The sequence below is a fragment of the Colletes gigas genome, unplaced genomic scaffold (assembly GCF_013123115.1).
Source record: "Colletes gigas isolate AHSC1104 unplaced genomic scaffold, ASM1312311v1 Colletes_gigas_Sc00004, whole genome shotgun sequence".
In the NCBI taxonomy this organism is placed as follows: Eukaryota; Metazoa; Arthropoda; class Insecta; order Hymenoptera; family Colletidae; genus Colletes; species Colletes gigas.
Genome location: NW_025106633.1, coordinates 8,088,294 through 8,102,718, shown reverse-complemented (window position 1 = coordinate 8,102,718; position 14,425 = coordinate 8,088,294). Strand labels below are relative to the sequence as shown.

The window sequence follows — 14,425 nt, the reverse complement described above, 5'->3', positions numbered from 1 at the left end:
GTAGTCCTTTTTGTACTGCCTTCCATTCGTCTGTCGTTCGTTACATTGCTGTTCGACGTTGATCGAATGTTTTCAGATATTACATCCTGGAGATCATAGATGTGACATTTGTTCTCAATTCTTTCTCGTTCTAAATCATTATTCTGAATAAGTCTAATGTGTAACTTTGGAATATTGTTAAAGTTACTGAAATTTTGCGACACGCGGTCTGGCTTAACCTCACTTTCACCGTCGTACACAGACATTTCCATAACCACTTTGAACTTCCACCAAAATGTTTCAACTTGTTCCAACTGTCGTGATCGCACTTCTGACACCGTGGTATATTCTTTTTTTATGCGAAAATGATTCAATTGACTTCGACTCGAGCGAAGCTTGGCGTACAAAGAACTCTTTGTTCTCGCGTCTACGACTGACTGTCCCGTTCCGTGTAACTGGACCTTTCCGGCCCATTCCGTCCGTTCCACGAACACAAAAAGACACACAATTGTGTAACCTCATTTATGCAAATATTCTTATAGAAAACGGATAGAAAAGGAGCTCGTAAAAGAGATATTGTCAGAGAATCTTGATTCTGTACGATAGTTACTTAGATTTTAGTATCGAGTTTATCCTATAGCGTCGAAGATTGCTAACTAGGAACCCGATATGCTCCGGCTAATCTCTTTAGATTGTGCCTAGAAACTAGACACAGAGTTTGTTTTAATCCCTCGCGCCGGGATGTCTGCGACGACGAAGCGTTTCAAAAGCTTCGAAGTCGACTACGGGCGTCGGTCGTTTATCCTCGTCGACTCTTGATAAGCAATTAGGCGGCAAGTTTCACGAATTGCTCTCCGCCGAGTCGAACTCGAGAGTTTCGAACAGAGAACGTGTTCTAACCTCAAAGTCCAACAGCGGAAACGCCCAATCAATCGACAGACCTTACCCCCAAACAATTGCGATACATTAATCGTTTGTCTCGTAAAACCGTCGAGCGTCCAACCATACAATTTCGATGCCAGATATTTCCTTACAGATTCGAAGGGTTTTTGCATTTTTCATGCATCGATCGAGACTGTAAACTGATTGATACGATATTGTTGGATCGAGACAAGGAGTCTAGAATAACAAGATGGGAGGGGTTGGATCGTTGGTAAACGAGCCGGTCATCGATCCTGTGGCCTTTCCAGTTCGAGTTCCATACCGTCGGTGTCCATTTTCCTCCATTTTTACAACGTCAAACGCGTTTCCATACTCCAAAGGTTATTTCCCTCCTTACACGATCGATGCTTTCTTTCCCCGACAGCTTATATCATCCGTGTCGTTAACATTCTATTTATTTATTTATTTATGAACTAAGAAAACCCATTGACTCACACAAAATTATTTTATCGCGCGTAAATTTTTACTTTAATTCAGATCGTATTTTTACTCTGGCGTTCCGGCGAAAGTTTGTAACTTTTTCGAACGTAAATTAAAACTGACAGAATGTGATTAGTTGCGGCGTGAGAAAAGTTTCGCCGGCGTGCGATCAATTTCCATCGCTCGGAAGTTATTTGACGCGGATGACATTCGTCCCCTCGCGACACAAACGGCTGAAAATGTTCACCCTGCGCGTTAAAAGGTCGCTCTTCAAAGACCTGTGGATACACTTTTGATCTACGACCCCATGGTCGATTCACGCGTACCCGGAGGATCCCTTCCGGCGGAAACCGAGGGTCCAAACTAGCGACACGGAGTTTCAAAGCTCAAGCATTACGAGGCTCATATTCCAAAGGATCTTTTGCAGTTTTTTTTTTCGCGCCGCCATTGTCCCCGAGGCTCGCTTCTGTCCCGCCGCTGTTATTTTATCTTGTTGCGCGCAACCGTTTCCTCGACGCCATCTTGGAAAAGCACCGTTTCGTTCGAAATATTCAAACCGTTGTAACTTTGTAAAAAAAAATCGTACAGGGGCGTACCTACGCTCATTTTAAAGGACAAAGCCTCAATTTTCTAAATACTGCATTGAATTTTTTCGTAGATTTACGTAATACTTTGATATCAAAGAAAATGAAGAGTCAAAAATTTTTGGAATTCGAACGTTTTGTTTTACGATGGATTTGAAAGGTGAAACTTATTCTTTGCAACGAGGTCGTAAAGGACAGAGAAAAATTACTTTGTTAAGAGTTTTACGATGATAATAACAGTGACTGAAAGCACGGTAAAGGAAGAAACAGATAGAAACGCAAGGATCCGAATGGACGGTTAATAGATTCCTCGGCTCCAGTTATTTTCCGTCTAGACGGAAGTCGAGTCTGATTGTTTCGATACATAAATCTCGTTTCAGGAGCAGAAGTTAAAACTACAAACCAATTTCGCTAATGACCGTAATGGCTGAAATAGTTGAAAGCGTAGTGCACTCCAAACTATTGGTAACTCTCGAGAGCATAATATATGCAGAGTAGCATGGATTTGTTCAAGCTCCGCGATCATTAATCCTGCGTCCGGTAAGTTCATTGTGGATGCATTAGAGATTAGCAACCGGGCGGATATAGTTTTTACCGAGTTCAAAGAAACCTTTGAGAATGTCCATCGCCGCTAATCACGGAGTTGTCGAAAATTCGTGTTAAAATGGCTTCTGCGTTTATCACGATAAACACAATCGGATTATCGAGTTCGACGACCGCCGTTCGCTTTATTTGACGGTTTAAAGGCATTCGAGAATAACGAACCGTGGAAAAGACCGATGCAAGCAGATCGTGACACTGTGAGCTTTCGATATCGAGAAAACAAGCATTCGATACAGACACACATGATGTAACGAGACTCGCGAGACTGGAATACGTACTTTTGCTCGTTGAATTATTGACAAAGAGATTTTTTACATCTCGATTTTAATGGGGATTTTAAGGTTATTTTTATTCAGAATTATTTACTCGAAGGAACCGCGAGTAGACTTTACGTGGGAATTAGTTGTTGTCCTAGTATTCTGCGTCTATGGTGTAAGCACCTTAATGTACAAATCAATCCTATTTGCATGGATGTATCGTACCAGCGACGCAGAATTATGGTTCCGTCGTGGCGAAATCGAGAATCGATACAAGCTCGAGCACCGCGTACCAATCTCGGTAATAATAGCAATAATAGAAATAATATTCACTCGTGGAGTAAAATCTTCGTAAATAGAAAATTTCAAGTCTACGTCAATGTGTTAATTTTAACAGGTCCTTTGTCTGTACTAATTCTGTTGCACCCACGGTTCATCCCGTTTATAATTCAATATCGGGGGAAACTAGAGTTTCCCCGCGTCAAATTGACAGTTAGTGTCTTCCAGCTCTGCGGCTTCTGATCCAATATAACTAAGTCTGTGTAAGCATCAACGTTTAAACGCAACGACGTACGGTGTCTCGTTCGTCTAAACGTTCCCTCCGTAAATAAGTGAGAGCATCGTGGAAGGTCCTTTTCGCGCCAAATCGATCGCTCCTCCGCCTCGAAATTCCAAATTTTAAACAACATTCAAAATCGTAATTTTTCTGCAATCTTCAAATCTTAATAATTTTTCTACAAATTTTTAAAAGTTTCTCGAACTTGTATTTTCCCGGGGAAAAAATTACAAAAATAGAAAAATAATTCCCCCTCTCTCTGATTCCACGTATCTCGTTTTTGAAAAGGATGGACCGTGAATATGCTCTTGGCTTCAGATTCCCGCAGTCGAAGGGATAATTTGGCAGTTTGCCTGATTCTAATTAACTCGAAATTTATCGCTGGATAATATGTCGAGTGTTATGGGTCCCTAGGAAATTTGCATCGATCGATTAGCAAGTTGACTGCCAGAGCAATATTGTAAAATTTGTTTACGCTACCTAAACTTGGATTTTGAACAATTTTAAACTACATAATAAAATCCTATTCAAGTTTACTTCCCTTAACATTTAAATTTCAGTATAGTTTTAATGTTGTTACTGTTACCAATACATGGGTGATGTGGCAGTCAAAGTGTTGAACGCGTAGATCGAAAAAAACGGGAAGAGAGTGGGGCGCCACTTGCCGCGTTCGCCGCCAGAGGGCCACGCTCTCGTCTTTCTCGCAAGTGTTCGACGCGCCACCTATTCCTATATACATATACGGTCCTCGAGCGACCACTCACTGTCCCAGTGTCCAACGGCAGCTTCGATTGCCTTACTGATGAGCCCATTTAGCAGAGATTCAGGACGAATTCCTCCTGCTACATCACCATCCTTCACGCAGTTTAGAATATCGGTTAGCCCCGAATGTACGGTGCATCCCGGAAATATATCTCTTGCACAGCTTCCCGGGGTTTATTCTCGTTAAAAGCCACCATTTTATGGCCGAGGGGGTACAATTTACGGCGATTTCGCGGTGGAGTGACTTTCTCGCAAAGCGCGCTACAACGGGGCACGATTTATCGAGTATTTCCCGCGAGAAATAAGCCCGATGAAACGGAGAAGTCAAACACCAACAACCCCGGAGGCAGAAGGAGTATCTATAGCGAAGAAAAGTGATTAATAATAAGCAAGTACCCTTTATAGGTAACCAAAGAATTTATCCGTTGTTTTCAGGAACGCGGGGGTTACCAGGTTGCTTTACGGTTCTTAAACGAATTGCAGCGCCCGGTAACCTGATTATTACCAGGCCTTTCCGATGGAGATTACACCCCCTCGATGCTCCGCGCGACTATCGGGGGATTAATTCGATTTCCCCGAGATTATGAAGAAAATTGAAACCCCCAGCGAGAGCCCCACCACCCGGATATATGCAATCTCTGCGATCCACACAACCGGGGAACGGTTTTGGGACATCGATATCCGGCTTTTAACTCCGGGCCCCCCGTCAGGGATCGACCACCAGCGTATTTTCCCCCAGACGTTTATCGCGCGGTAAAATTGAAAATCATGCTTTCCGGCGGCGGGGGAATCCATCCGTACGAAACGGGGGCTTCCGTTTCGAAGCGCGATTCAATGAAATTATCTGGCACGAATTCAATGGGCCGGATCGCAACCCGGGGAACGATATTTGCGTTCGACTAGAATCCGTCAAACCGTTGCCCCGGACATATATCGAATGTCCAGTGAATTTCGAACGCGTGAAAATATTGGTTTTCACAGGTTGGCGACCTTGAGCCCCGTCACCATTGTCTCTCGTTATTCGTAAACGCCGTATTCGTCCCTTTATCATCTAATTCAGTCAAAAATTTGTCGATTAGATTACTTCCTTGATACAAAATTAAAATACCAAAATGGCGGCGGATAAAAATATTCTAGCTCGAAGCAAACTTATATAATCTCCTCCATTTTATTTGTCCCCTCCCCCGAACGCTACTTTAACCACGAAATTACGATCTAAACAAATTGTAACGATGTTTCTGGTCTCGCTTTACAACTTGCAACGTCGCGATTCCTGGGTTTCCCCGTTTCCGTAGTAGCGTTCTTTCCACGCTCTGCATCCTCTCGTCGATGAAAAGACTTTTTTCGTTCGGTCTCTCGAGGGGAACGCGGTCCGATGAATAAATGAATTTCTCCTCTTCGACGTTGTTTGCGCCGCTAGTCTCTTCGTCTACCCTAATTAAACGGGAAACTTTCGCCGGGCGATCCTTTCGAACGTATTCCGTTATCCCCCGGCACGCGTCGACGAGGATAGAAAATATTCCGTATCGATTCGCGTCCGGGGGTCCGTGCAACTGGTTGATTTACGACGGTTACGGAGCTTGAGGGGGGCAGAGGGAAGGGGGGGTTTTTTTGTCCGTCTTGATTCAAGCTTTTCGCCCTCGGGCCGGCTTCAAGAGGCCGATCGCGTCTACGGGGGAGCTTGGATCTCGCCGAACGTGCGTCCCTCGGCCTTTCCTTGATGCAACAGCCCGCGGGCGCGGTCGCTTTCAAGTTAACTCGACCGTATTACTCGCAGTTGGAACGTTCAGTATTTGCTTTGACGTCCCGACCGTTCCGCGCCAAGATTACCGGCTTACGAAATTGTTTTTCGATGTCTTCCCAACGTTGCAGTTGCAGACAATACGAATAATTTATCCAAGAATTTTTAGTGTAAGAATACATGTGGCGTCGCTTCCCATGCTCGCCGCCAGACGGGGTCGCGCTCTCACAAGCGCTCGACCGACCCCTCGGTTGCTATATAAAGTCGATTTTCTCGAAAACAAAGCCTCACGTGAACAATTTTTATTCTATATTTTAGACTTATTTTTTCATGTAGAATCACCCCCTTTTCGCTTGTACCACCAGTTACCGAACACCCTGTATATTTATAATTGTTTTCTTGGCAGAATAAACGTTCGTTAAAAAAAAAAAAAAGTCTAAGGCAGAGCCTGCTAGAAAACCTTACTGATCCTAACCCTCAGCCAGCAGCGCCACAGATATATTCAAAAGACTACAAAAGCCCGAATACGACTGCGATATATTCTTGGTAAAATAAGGAAGTTCGCAGAGCTGGTTATGGTGGTATTTTCTCAACGTGGTGGTTAGTCAAGACTGACTTTTCCTTGTTCCAAGAAAGACCCCCCTTGGGGGGAGTGTTAGAGCGACGTTTGGGATTAGAACTCGAAATCAAGAAATACGCAGAGTATTCGTTATACTAACAGGTTCACTGCCCGTGACCCGTATGTGGGTCACGTCGCCGTGCTATTAGATACGCCGCTGAGAAACCGGACAGTGAACGCGTTCTTACTCTTTAGATTTTATCGTTTCGACCAATGAATATTAACGTCCGATCGATCGTCGGGCGGTTAATTTATGCGCGCTCGTCCAACCCGCCATGTCGTCTGAAATATTAATGTTTTTGTGTATTTGGTAAGATTTCGAGCGTCCCCGTTCCATTGCACGAACTTCTCTGTCCTACGGTTCTCCGTTTTCTAAAGCGGGGCCCTCCCTCGCGGCTCGTTTCATCCGCGCCTTGGTTAGCCAATTAAGACTGTTCTTAAATTCACTACGGAACCCAGTTAGCTGCAGCTGCACCGGGTGATCGTTTAATTTCGTTCTCCTCATATAACACGGTTACTCTCGGGGCGCAGTTTCCGGTCGCAACAGTTCGGGTGGCATCCGTGTCGTCCAGAAATTAGTTTTCCACGGTAATCGTCTCCGCGGTGGAATTGGAAGGCTCGTCGAGCCCCCGGACCAATGAGCGGCGACTAAAATTTCGAACTTCGCGAACGCTGCCGCGACACGTGACCGAGCATCGTTTTATTATTCAACGAACCGTGAGATAAGAGAAAAATAACGAGCTCGATCGTCGAGAGCGATTAATCGTTACGCTTGATAATGCAAACGGTCGTTCACGTGCTTCCAAGTTAGAAATTTTTATAACATTTAAGTATATTATCGCGAAATTTTCACGAAACAATGTACAATTGGTAATTTTAACCCTTATACGGACTTTTGATCTCGACATAATTGTTTTATTTAATGTTGATTTTGACCAAATTGGTAAACGGAAATCAATATGCTAACTAATGGAGGATTACATAAATTTTCAAATAATTACATTGACATATATTAAATAATTTGCGGAGGGCCACAGCGAACCCAATAATCCATTTGAAGGTTAATTTGAACACCCATATTTATTCCACTGACTAAAAAAATTAATTCCCACCACTTTACCGACCGGTTGTCACGAAAATAAAAAATATTACTAGATTTAATAACCTTGTATTAACAGAAAACTCGCAATACAGTAAACACTTTCGCAAAGTTTGATTTAACATTCCTATAAGTACAAGAAAGAGCGCATATATAGCCTAGGGTCAATCTCGGTACCGGTCGGTAAGTTGTTAAGATTGGATGGTAAAGAAACTAAATGTAGGACTCTCGAATTTTAACGAGCCTGTCGAGACAAGTTCAGTTTCCAATTGTCCGAAAAGAAAGTATCGTTTCGGTGGACAACGCGAGAGAGGTTTGGTCCGACAGTCAAAGTGTCGAGAAGGGCGCGAGAGGGAAGAGGATCCGCAGCGAGTCGGTCGTGACAGTGGTCGTGGCCAGTGTTAGTCGGACCAGCAGGCGGGTAGATACAAGTAAACGGTACCGCCAACCGTACAGCTGATGTTCGTTCGATCAATACGGGGCGTTGCGGCACGAAACGCTATAGAGTATGTCACGTGGCTTAGCCTGTCCCATTCTGAGTCCGCGGTTCCTTTCCACGGTGCACTCTCTCCCCACTCCCACCAACCCACTCCCACTCCTCTCCCACCCTTCTACTTCCTCGTCCTTCGCAGGACACACTATCTTCGGTGGCTCGACACTTTCCTTTCTCTTCCGGACGAGCCACTGGGGCAGAGGAATTCTTCCCCCTCCCCGCGGCCCCTTTTCTCTCTCCTTTCGAGGATTCTACACACGATGATTAACCCGGACATTTTTCCACGGAGCAGACCGTTACCGATCAAAACGGATACGCTTGTTCCGCGAGCGACGGTCGAACGCTGTTATCGTTATCGTGCGCCGTCCCCTCGACGCCAGCTCTTTTGTTTCGTGCGCGTTACCCTTTCGTGATTCCCCACGCTCGCGCGCCACGTCGAATTAAAACAATGCGGTGTCGCGATAGAGTTCCTCTTTTTGTTTCAGCCGCGCTGTCGGGGTTTACACGTTTTCACGACCCCTCGACGGGATTATTTCGCCGCGAGTCTCGCGCCTCACTCTTCCATCGCGACGCCACTTAATTAAGCATGCCGGGAGAACTCGCGCGGTTAATTCTCGTTCTGCGGAGTCGAAGCGTGGGCGGACGGACGTATCGTACGGGGAGAATCTTCCGAATAGTAGCGGTGCTTGTACTGCCCTTTCCTTGGGATCGGTGATTCTTAACACTAAAAAACTCTAACCACAACCGATTCGGTCAACATGACCCCATTTAAGATTTCATTTGGGAATTTAACGATTTCTAATTATTTGTTTTTTTCAGGAAAATATTGTAGCTTGGCTGTGTAGGAATAAGTCAGCGAGAGATATCAAGAAGAAAAATAAGACAAGGAGAGGGGAGCATTTTCTGGGCCTACTGAGACGCCGCCATTACTCGATTGAGGAGTGTATCGAGTACTTGCGAGAGAGTTAAGAGCGTAGCCCTCTGGCGTCGAGAGTCGGAAGTACTGTCTTGTCTACCACGACCAGATCGAACCATATTTTTAAAGGCATGATAAGAATGAGTATACATGTTGATAGGTTTAGTGTTGAATTATAAAATCGACGTTCCAGCTAGGAAATTACGTTGGACAAAATAAATTGCTATTTCGTACTCAAACTATTGTATGTTTCATCTTTTTTTATCCCACCACATTGAACCTGCATTTCAACAAACATCTCCAGTTTTATTCACCAATTGCTTCATTCTTTCTTAACCGTGCTCGTTCCCGTTAAACCATTTCAATCTTTCTTGCGCATAAAGTGCTCTCATATTGTCTACAATTTCTCCGTTTAAACGCTCTTTTTGCCATTGTGCTCTTCCTCGCCCTTTTTAATTTATTCTCGAATCCTGAAAGCTCGTTCCCATGCTCTAATTCTCATCGTTCTTCTCATCATGTACAATTATCACGTTCGGTTAAAAAAAAATCTGTCCCCCGCCATTTCTAACGTATTTAACTACGACTAGTGGGTTAATCGAGTTACTCTATCCAGTCTGTTATTACACGAGTATTTATCGAACCATGCGGAACAGCTTTGAATTAAGCTTATTAATTTAAATCAACATGGTCCAATAAATAGTGTCATGACAAATGATCGATGATAATCGAGGAATAAATAAATATACCAGAATGTTTCGTGTCCCATGCAAGGTGCTAAAGATTTTTCTAAATCCTTATAAACAGTATCCACTTAAAAATTTTCAAATTTTACTAAGGGGATTTGTAAATATAGAGTTGAATCGTTAACGAAAAAAATTGGGAATCGTTGACCTTTTGGGAGCCAGATCGAGGATCGTCCGTGTCTGGGCCATTGGCATTTTGATCCCTGAAAGGATCGTCGAAGGAAGATGTTCGTTGGTAAATTAACGGGTAGACGGTATCTAGCACACCAGACACGGAGACGCCATTCGCTGCTCACACCCACACCCATCGTCAACGTGTCGCCCGATCTGGGACGGACACGTAATATTTTGAGTAACGCAATTTCCACGGGAGCTTTCATTCAATTCCTGTAATTAAGGAACGATGGCACAGCGGGACGAGTCGAACGAGAAACGTTCCCTCCTCTTTTCAAGAACCGTTTCTTTGCTTTTCTAACGAGACTGCGCGCAAATAACACGTCTGCTCGAGCTCTGCGCAAATTCCCCGAGGAGATTTCAAAATACTTCACCCTCCTTTGCTTTCTCGCTAGGCGACGAATTTCCACGATTCCCGGTGTTCGATTTCTTGCGTCGCATTGTTCGAACTATACGACACGCGTTCTGTTCCTATGCAGAACCAATTTTCCTTTTTTCTTGGGAAAATAATTCTCGAAAAAAGAGCCTTCGAATCAATGTTTGTTCGCGTGGCCACGTTTCAAGATGAACAATATGGAACGCGGAAAATTGTTTCGAAAGTTACGATACGCGTAACCGTAACTGACAAATTAAATGTTTTATGTAAGCTTCCGAGAGAGACTTATTTCGCGAGAGTTTCGCGCCCCAGGCGACCGTAGTTTCTCGTCGTTACGCGCGATATCGTAGCAAAGTTTGTGCGTGTCCGGGTGACCCAGCCGCGATGACGCCAGAGAGTTAACAGAGTTCCCCTGTTTTATTCAAATCAGGCCGCGCGGAACCGCGTTAAATCATTTAGTAGGATCATACGCGCGGTCCACCAGTTCTATATCGAAGCTCGAAAGGAGTAACCAAAGAAGCCTGGTATTATTTTACGGATGTATTCTAGCGTCACTGAGAAAATGGTAGGCGGGTTATAGGCTATCGAGAAACCACTCGTCGTCGATCCATCCAGCGTGCATCCCCCCCCCCCCCTCTTTCAGATTTTCTTTCTTACCCACGGACACTCCCGATGTCGTTTGCCCTTGAACGACGTTCCCCGTGTCAGCTTCGTTCGTCGCGTCTCAACGTCTTTGAGATACCACTCCGACGACTCTTTTGCACTCACCGAGACTCTCTTTTGTCCGGGTGGAGTGCCATCCCCTCGTAGGGTGCACTCCAGGAACTCGTCAACGATCGTCAGTCGTCGCCCACTCGGTGCGGTCGCCGGGTTCCTTCGTCTCTGAACGAGTTCCCAAACGAAGGAGTCGAGAGAAAAGGGCATGAAAAACGCTTGGAACTCAACCCGGAGAGGTCCACGACCGGGGCTACTAATTTTAACGAACCCCCTCCCCCCCTTGTGACCTGTTGTTCCAGACTAAGGGTCGACAAACTTGACCCGGGGAAGGGTGCAACGACAAGAATTTTCAGCGAGACAAGAATATCGACGATATTATATAAAAATGTTGCGGAAAGAAATTACATCGATGGAGCAATCCTAGCAGTCCCTGCCTCCGTCGCCGGGACACTGAATGGTTAATCGAGGAGCGTACGTATATAACGGAAGGGTTACTCGAACGCTTGCGAGAGCACGACCCCTCTGGCGGCGAGTGCAAGAGGTGTCACCACACGCAGTTACTCCTCCACTCGTATTCGTACATTACAACGATGATTCTAAGCGAAAAGAAACTCGTTTCTTATGAATTATTCCCATTTATTTATAGTTCTAATTATTATCCACGCCTTCGATTTGAAAAGTCTGTATTCTCAATCGAACCTGGAATGTTTAGTACGTGTTTGATCAGCGGGGATCGCCCATCGTGTACAAACCAGTGTTTCTCAAACTTTTCTGGTCACAGAGCACAGAACTCGATGAACACACAAACCCCTCCCATAATTCCTTCGCCCCTAATATTTAACCGTCGAAGGCGGGGCTATGAATGTCATCTCGACGCGTGAAACAGCAAACTAATGAGTGTCCCCGGGAATAAAAGAGCAGATTAACGCTTTACCGATCGGTAACGGTACTGCCACGTCAGCCATATATGGGTGACAGGATTTACCATTATGATACTAGAAAAATTAATTCTCATGTTAAGACGTCGAGGGAAATAAATTTGAACAGAGTTTGTGAATTTTAACAAGGTTACGGAAATAAGTAGCGAAACAAGTTTTAGGTTATGTAGGTTACAATGGTCTAAAATGAAAATTTTACTTGTGCAGAATATTATACGGTTTTGATCTAGCAGTGAACGTGTTAACAGGTTAGCAGTCGGTAAGCATTGGCGTCAGAATGCCGATTAATAGGCTATCAGTCGGTAAAGGAGTTGAATTATTTGAGATGGAAGAGGGAGCAATTGCGTCGACAGAATCTGACGCGGAGAAGGCGAGTGGATGACATAACCTACAAAAATTAGGTGCAGACGGGTGTAATATTTCCAGCGATAATGTGTTTTTAACCGCGTTGGGCGTGCAAATGGCCCATTGCGCGGCGCAGTGACCAACCGGCAAATTCACGCGGCGCACCAGTGAACGAGCGTACACAGAGAAGGATATTTTTAGATTTTTACGAGCCATCGAACGTCTCCCTCCATTGTGATCAATTTTGATTCGGAAGAGCAGCCCGCGGGAGCTCCGCAATGGACTTTATATCGAGACGTACTTTCCCCGCACGAGCACGGAATCCCCCTATTTTGCGAGCTCCAAGGGAAGTCGATAACATCACGCAAAGGTGAAGGTGCTGAATTAACTAGCTAGGTTAAGGACGAGATTTTAGCCCCGCGAATGCGGGTCGCCGCGGCATTTGCCATGAACCACTTAACCGTTCGTTCGTTTCTTCGATTACTGACGGCGACGTCCACCGTTTCGCGTCGCGGTTTCCGGCCGTTTCGTACGTCGCCGAACGCGGGCTAACGAACGACGAAGTTTCGCCTCGGTCCAAGGAGCTTTTCAAAGGCTTCCAAGAAAGCTTTGAAATTTCCATCGAAAGGCCTCGATTCGTGTCTACGATCGATCTCCTTGGACGTCGCGTTGTTTCATGAACTTTACCCGCGAATTCAACAAAAATCGAGGTTAGAAACAAATCTTTCCAGCACGAAATTCGTCGTTGTACACGCGACGATAAAATAATTTTTCGTGTGAAGAAGACGGTATCGGAGTAGTCATAAATTCTCGAACCGTGTCTCTTCGCGCGATTCGAATCGTCGTCGCGAAGGATACGAAAATATTACATCGAAGATCGATTTATTTGTCTCGGAAATCGCCGCGAGCGGTCGACCACAGGTGCCGCAAGACTTCCGGCCAACTCGGGAACTTATTGGCAAGTTCGCGGCAGAAAACTCGAGCGACAAGTTGGCGGAACAAGAGACGAACCGATAGGAAAGAAGCGTGGCTCTGGAACGGAGATTAAGAGTTTCCAACTTTTTTTTCTTCGTCCTGTCTTAACCAGCTAATGGGGATTAGGGAAACGATTTTTTCGCGTGGAGTCGAACAAACGAGACCATCGAATTCGGGGCCAAACAACAATTAGGTTCCTCCAGTCTTTCACTGCGAGCTCAAAAATTTTTGGTGTAATTGGATCAGCCTTTGAGAAATAATTTGTTTAGTTGCTCAGTGAAAAATCATGTGAACCATATGTGGGTCAATGTGTTAATATTGTTAGAATTAAAATTGGATAGTGTGGCCACACTTCTCACAATCGCCACCAGAGGGCTACGCCTTTAACTCTCTCGCAAGTGCTTGGCCAACTATCTATTCGTATATACTGGGTGTTCAGCCACCTTTGGGAAAAATTTTAATGGGGGATTCTAGAGGCTTCGTTAAAAAGTTATTAACATTTAAAGTTACGCCAGTACTGAATTTTTTTCTCGAAAGTGGGTAGGCTTTCGAGGGTATGTCTATTCACCAAAAATGATTGTAATTGACCCCCGCAACCGAAAATAATTTTTTCAGAACGATTTGAAATTTTTTAATTTTGTCGAAAAATGTTGACATATTCTCGAATTTTTTTCTCGAAAATGCGTAGGAATTCGGGGGTATATCTATTGACCAAAAATGATTGTAATTGACCCCAGCAACCGAAAATAATTTTTCCAAAACAATTTGAAATTCTTTTTTCCGTCGAAAAATTTCACAGTTTCTCGAATTTTTTTCTTGAAAATGGGTAGGATTTCGGGGGTATGTCTATTCACCAAAAATAATTGTAATTGACCCCCGCAACCGAAAATAATTTTTTTAAATCGATTTGAAAAATTTTTTTTCTCCCAAAAATTTCAGCACCTACACGATTTTTTTTCTCGAAAGTGGATAGGAATTCTAGGGTATCTGTAATGACCAAAAATGATTGTAATTGTCCCCCGCAACCGAAAATAATTTTTCCAGAACGATTTGAAATGTTTCAATTTAATTGTTAATAACTTTTTAACGAAGCCTCCATCAACAAATTAGTATTCTTGATTTTCGTCTTATTTTGGCCTCTAGAATCTCTCATTAAAATTTTTCCCAGGGTTAGCTGTACACCCTG

General features: G+C 44.3%; 1 protein-coding gene across 14 annotated transcripts in view; it reads right to left on the bottom strand.

Moving 5' to 3' along the window:
- The window catches only part of LOC122405531 (glutamate-gated chloride channel), a 96,385-nt gene that overhangs the window by 43,242 nt on the left and 38,718 nt on the right, over positions 1 to 14,425 (bottom strand). The window lies entirely within an intron of this gene.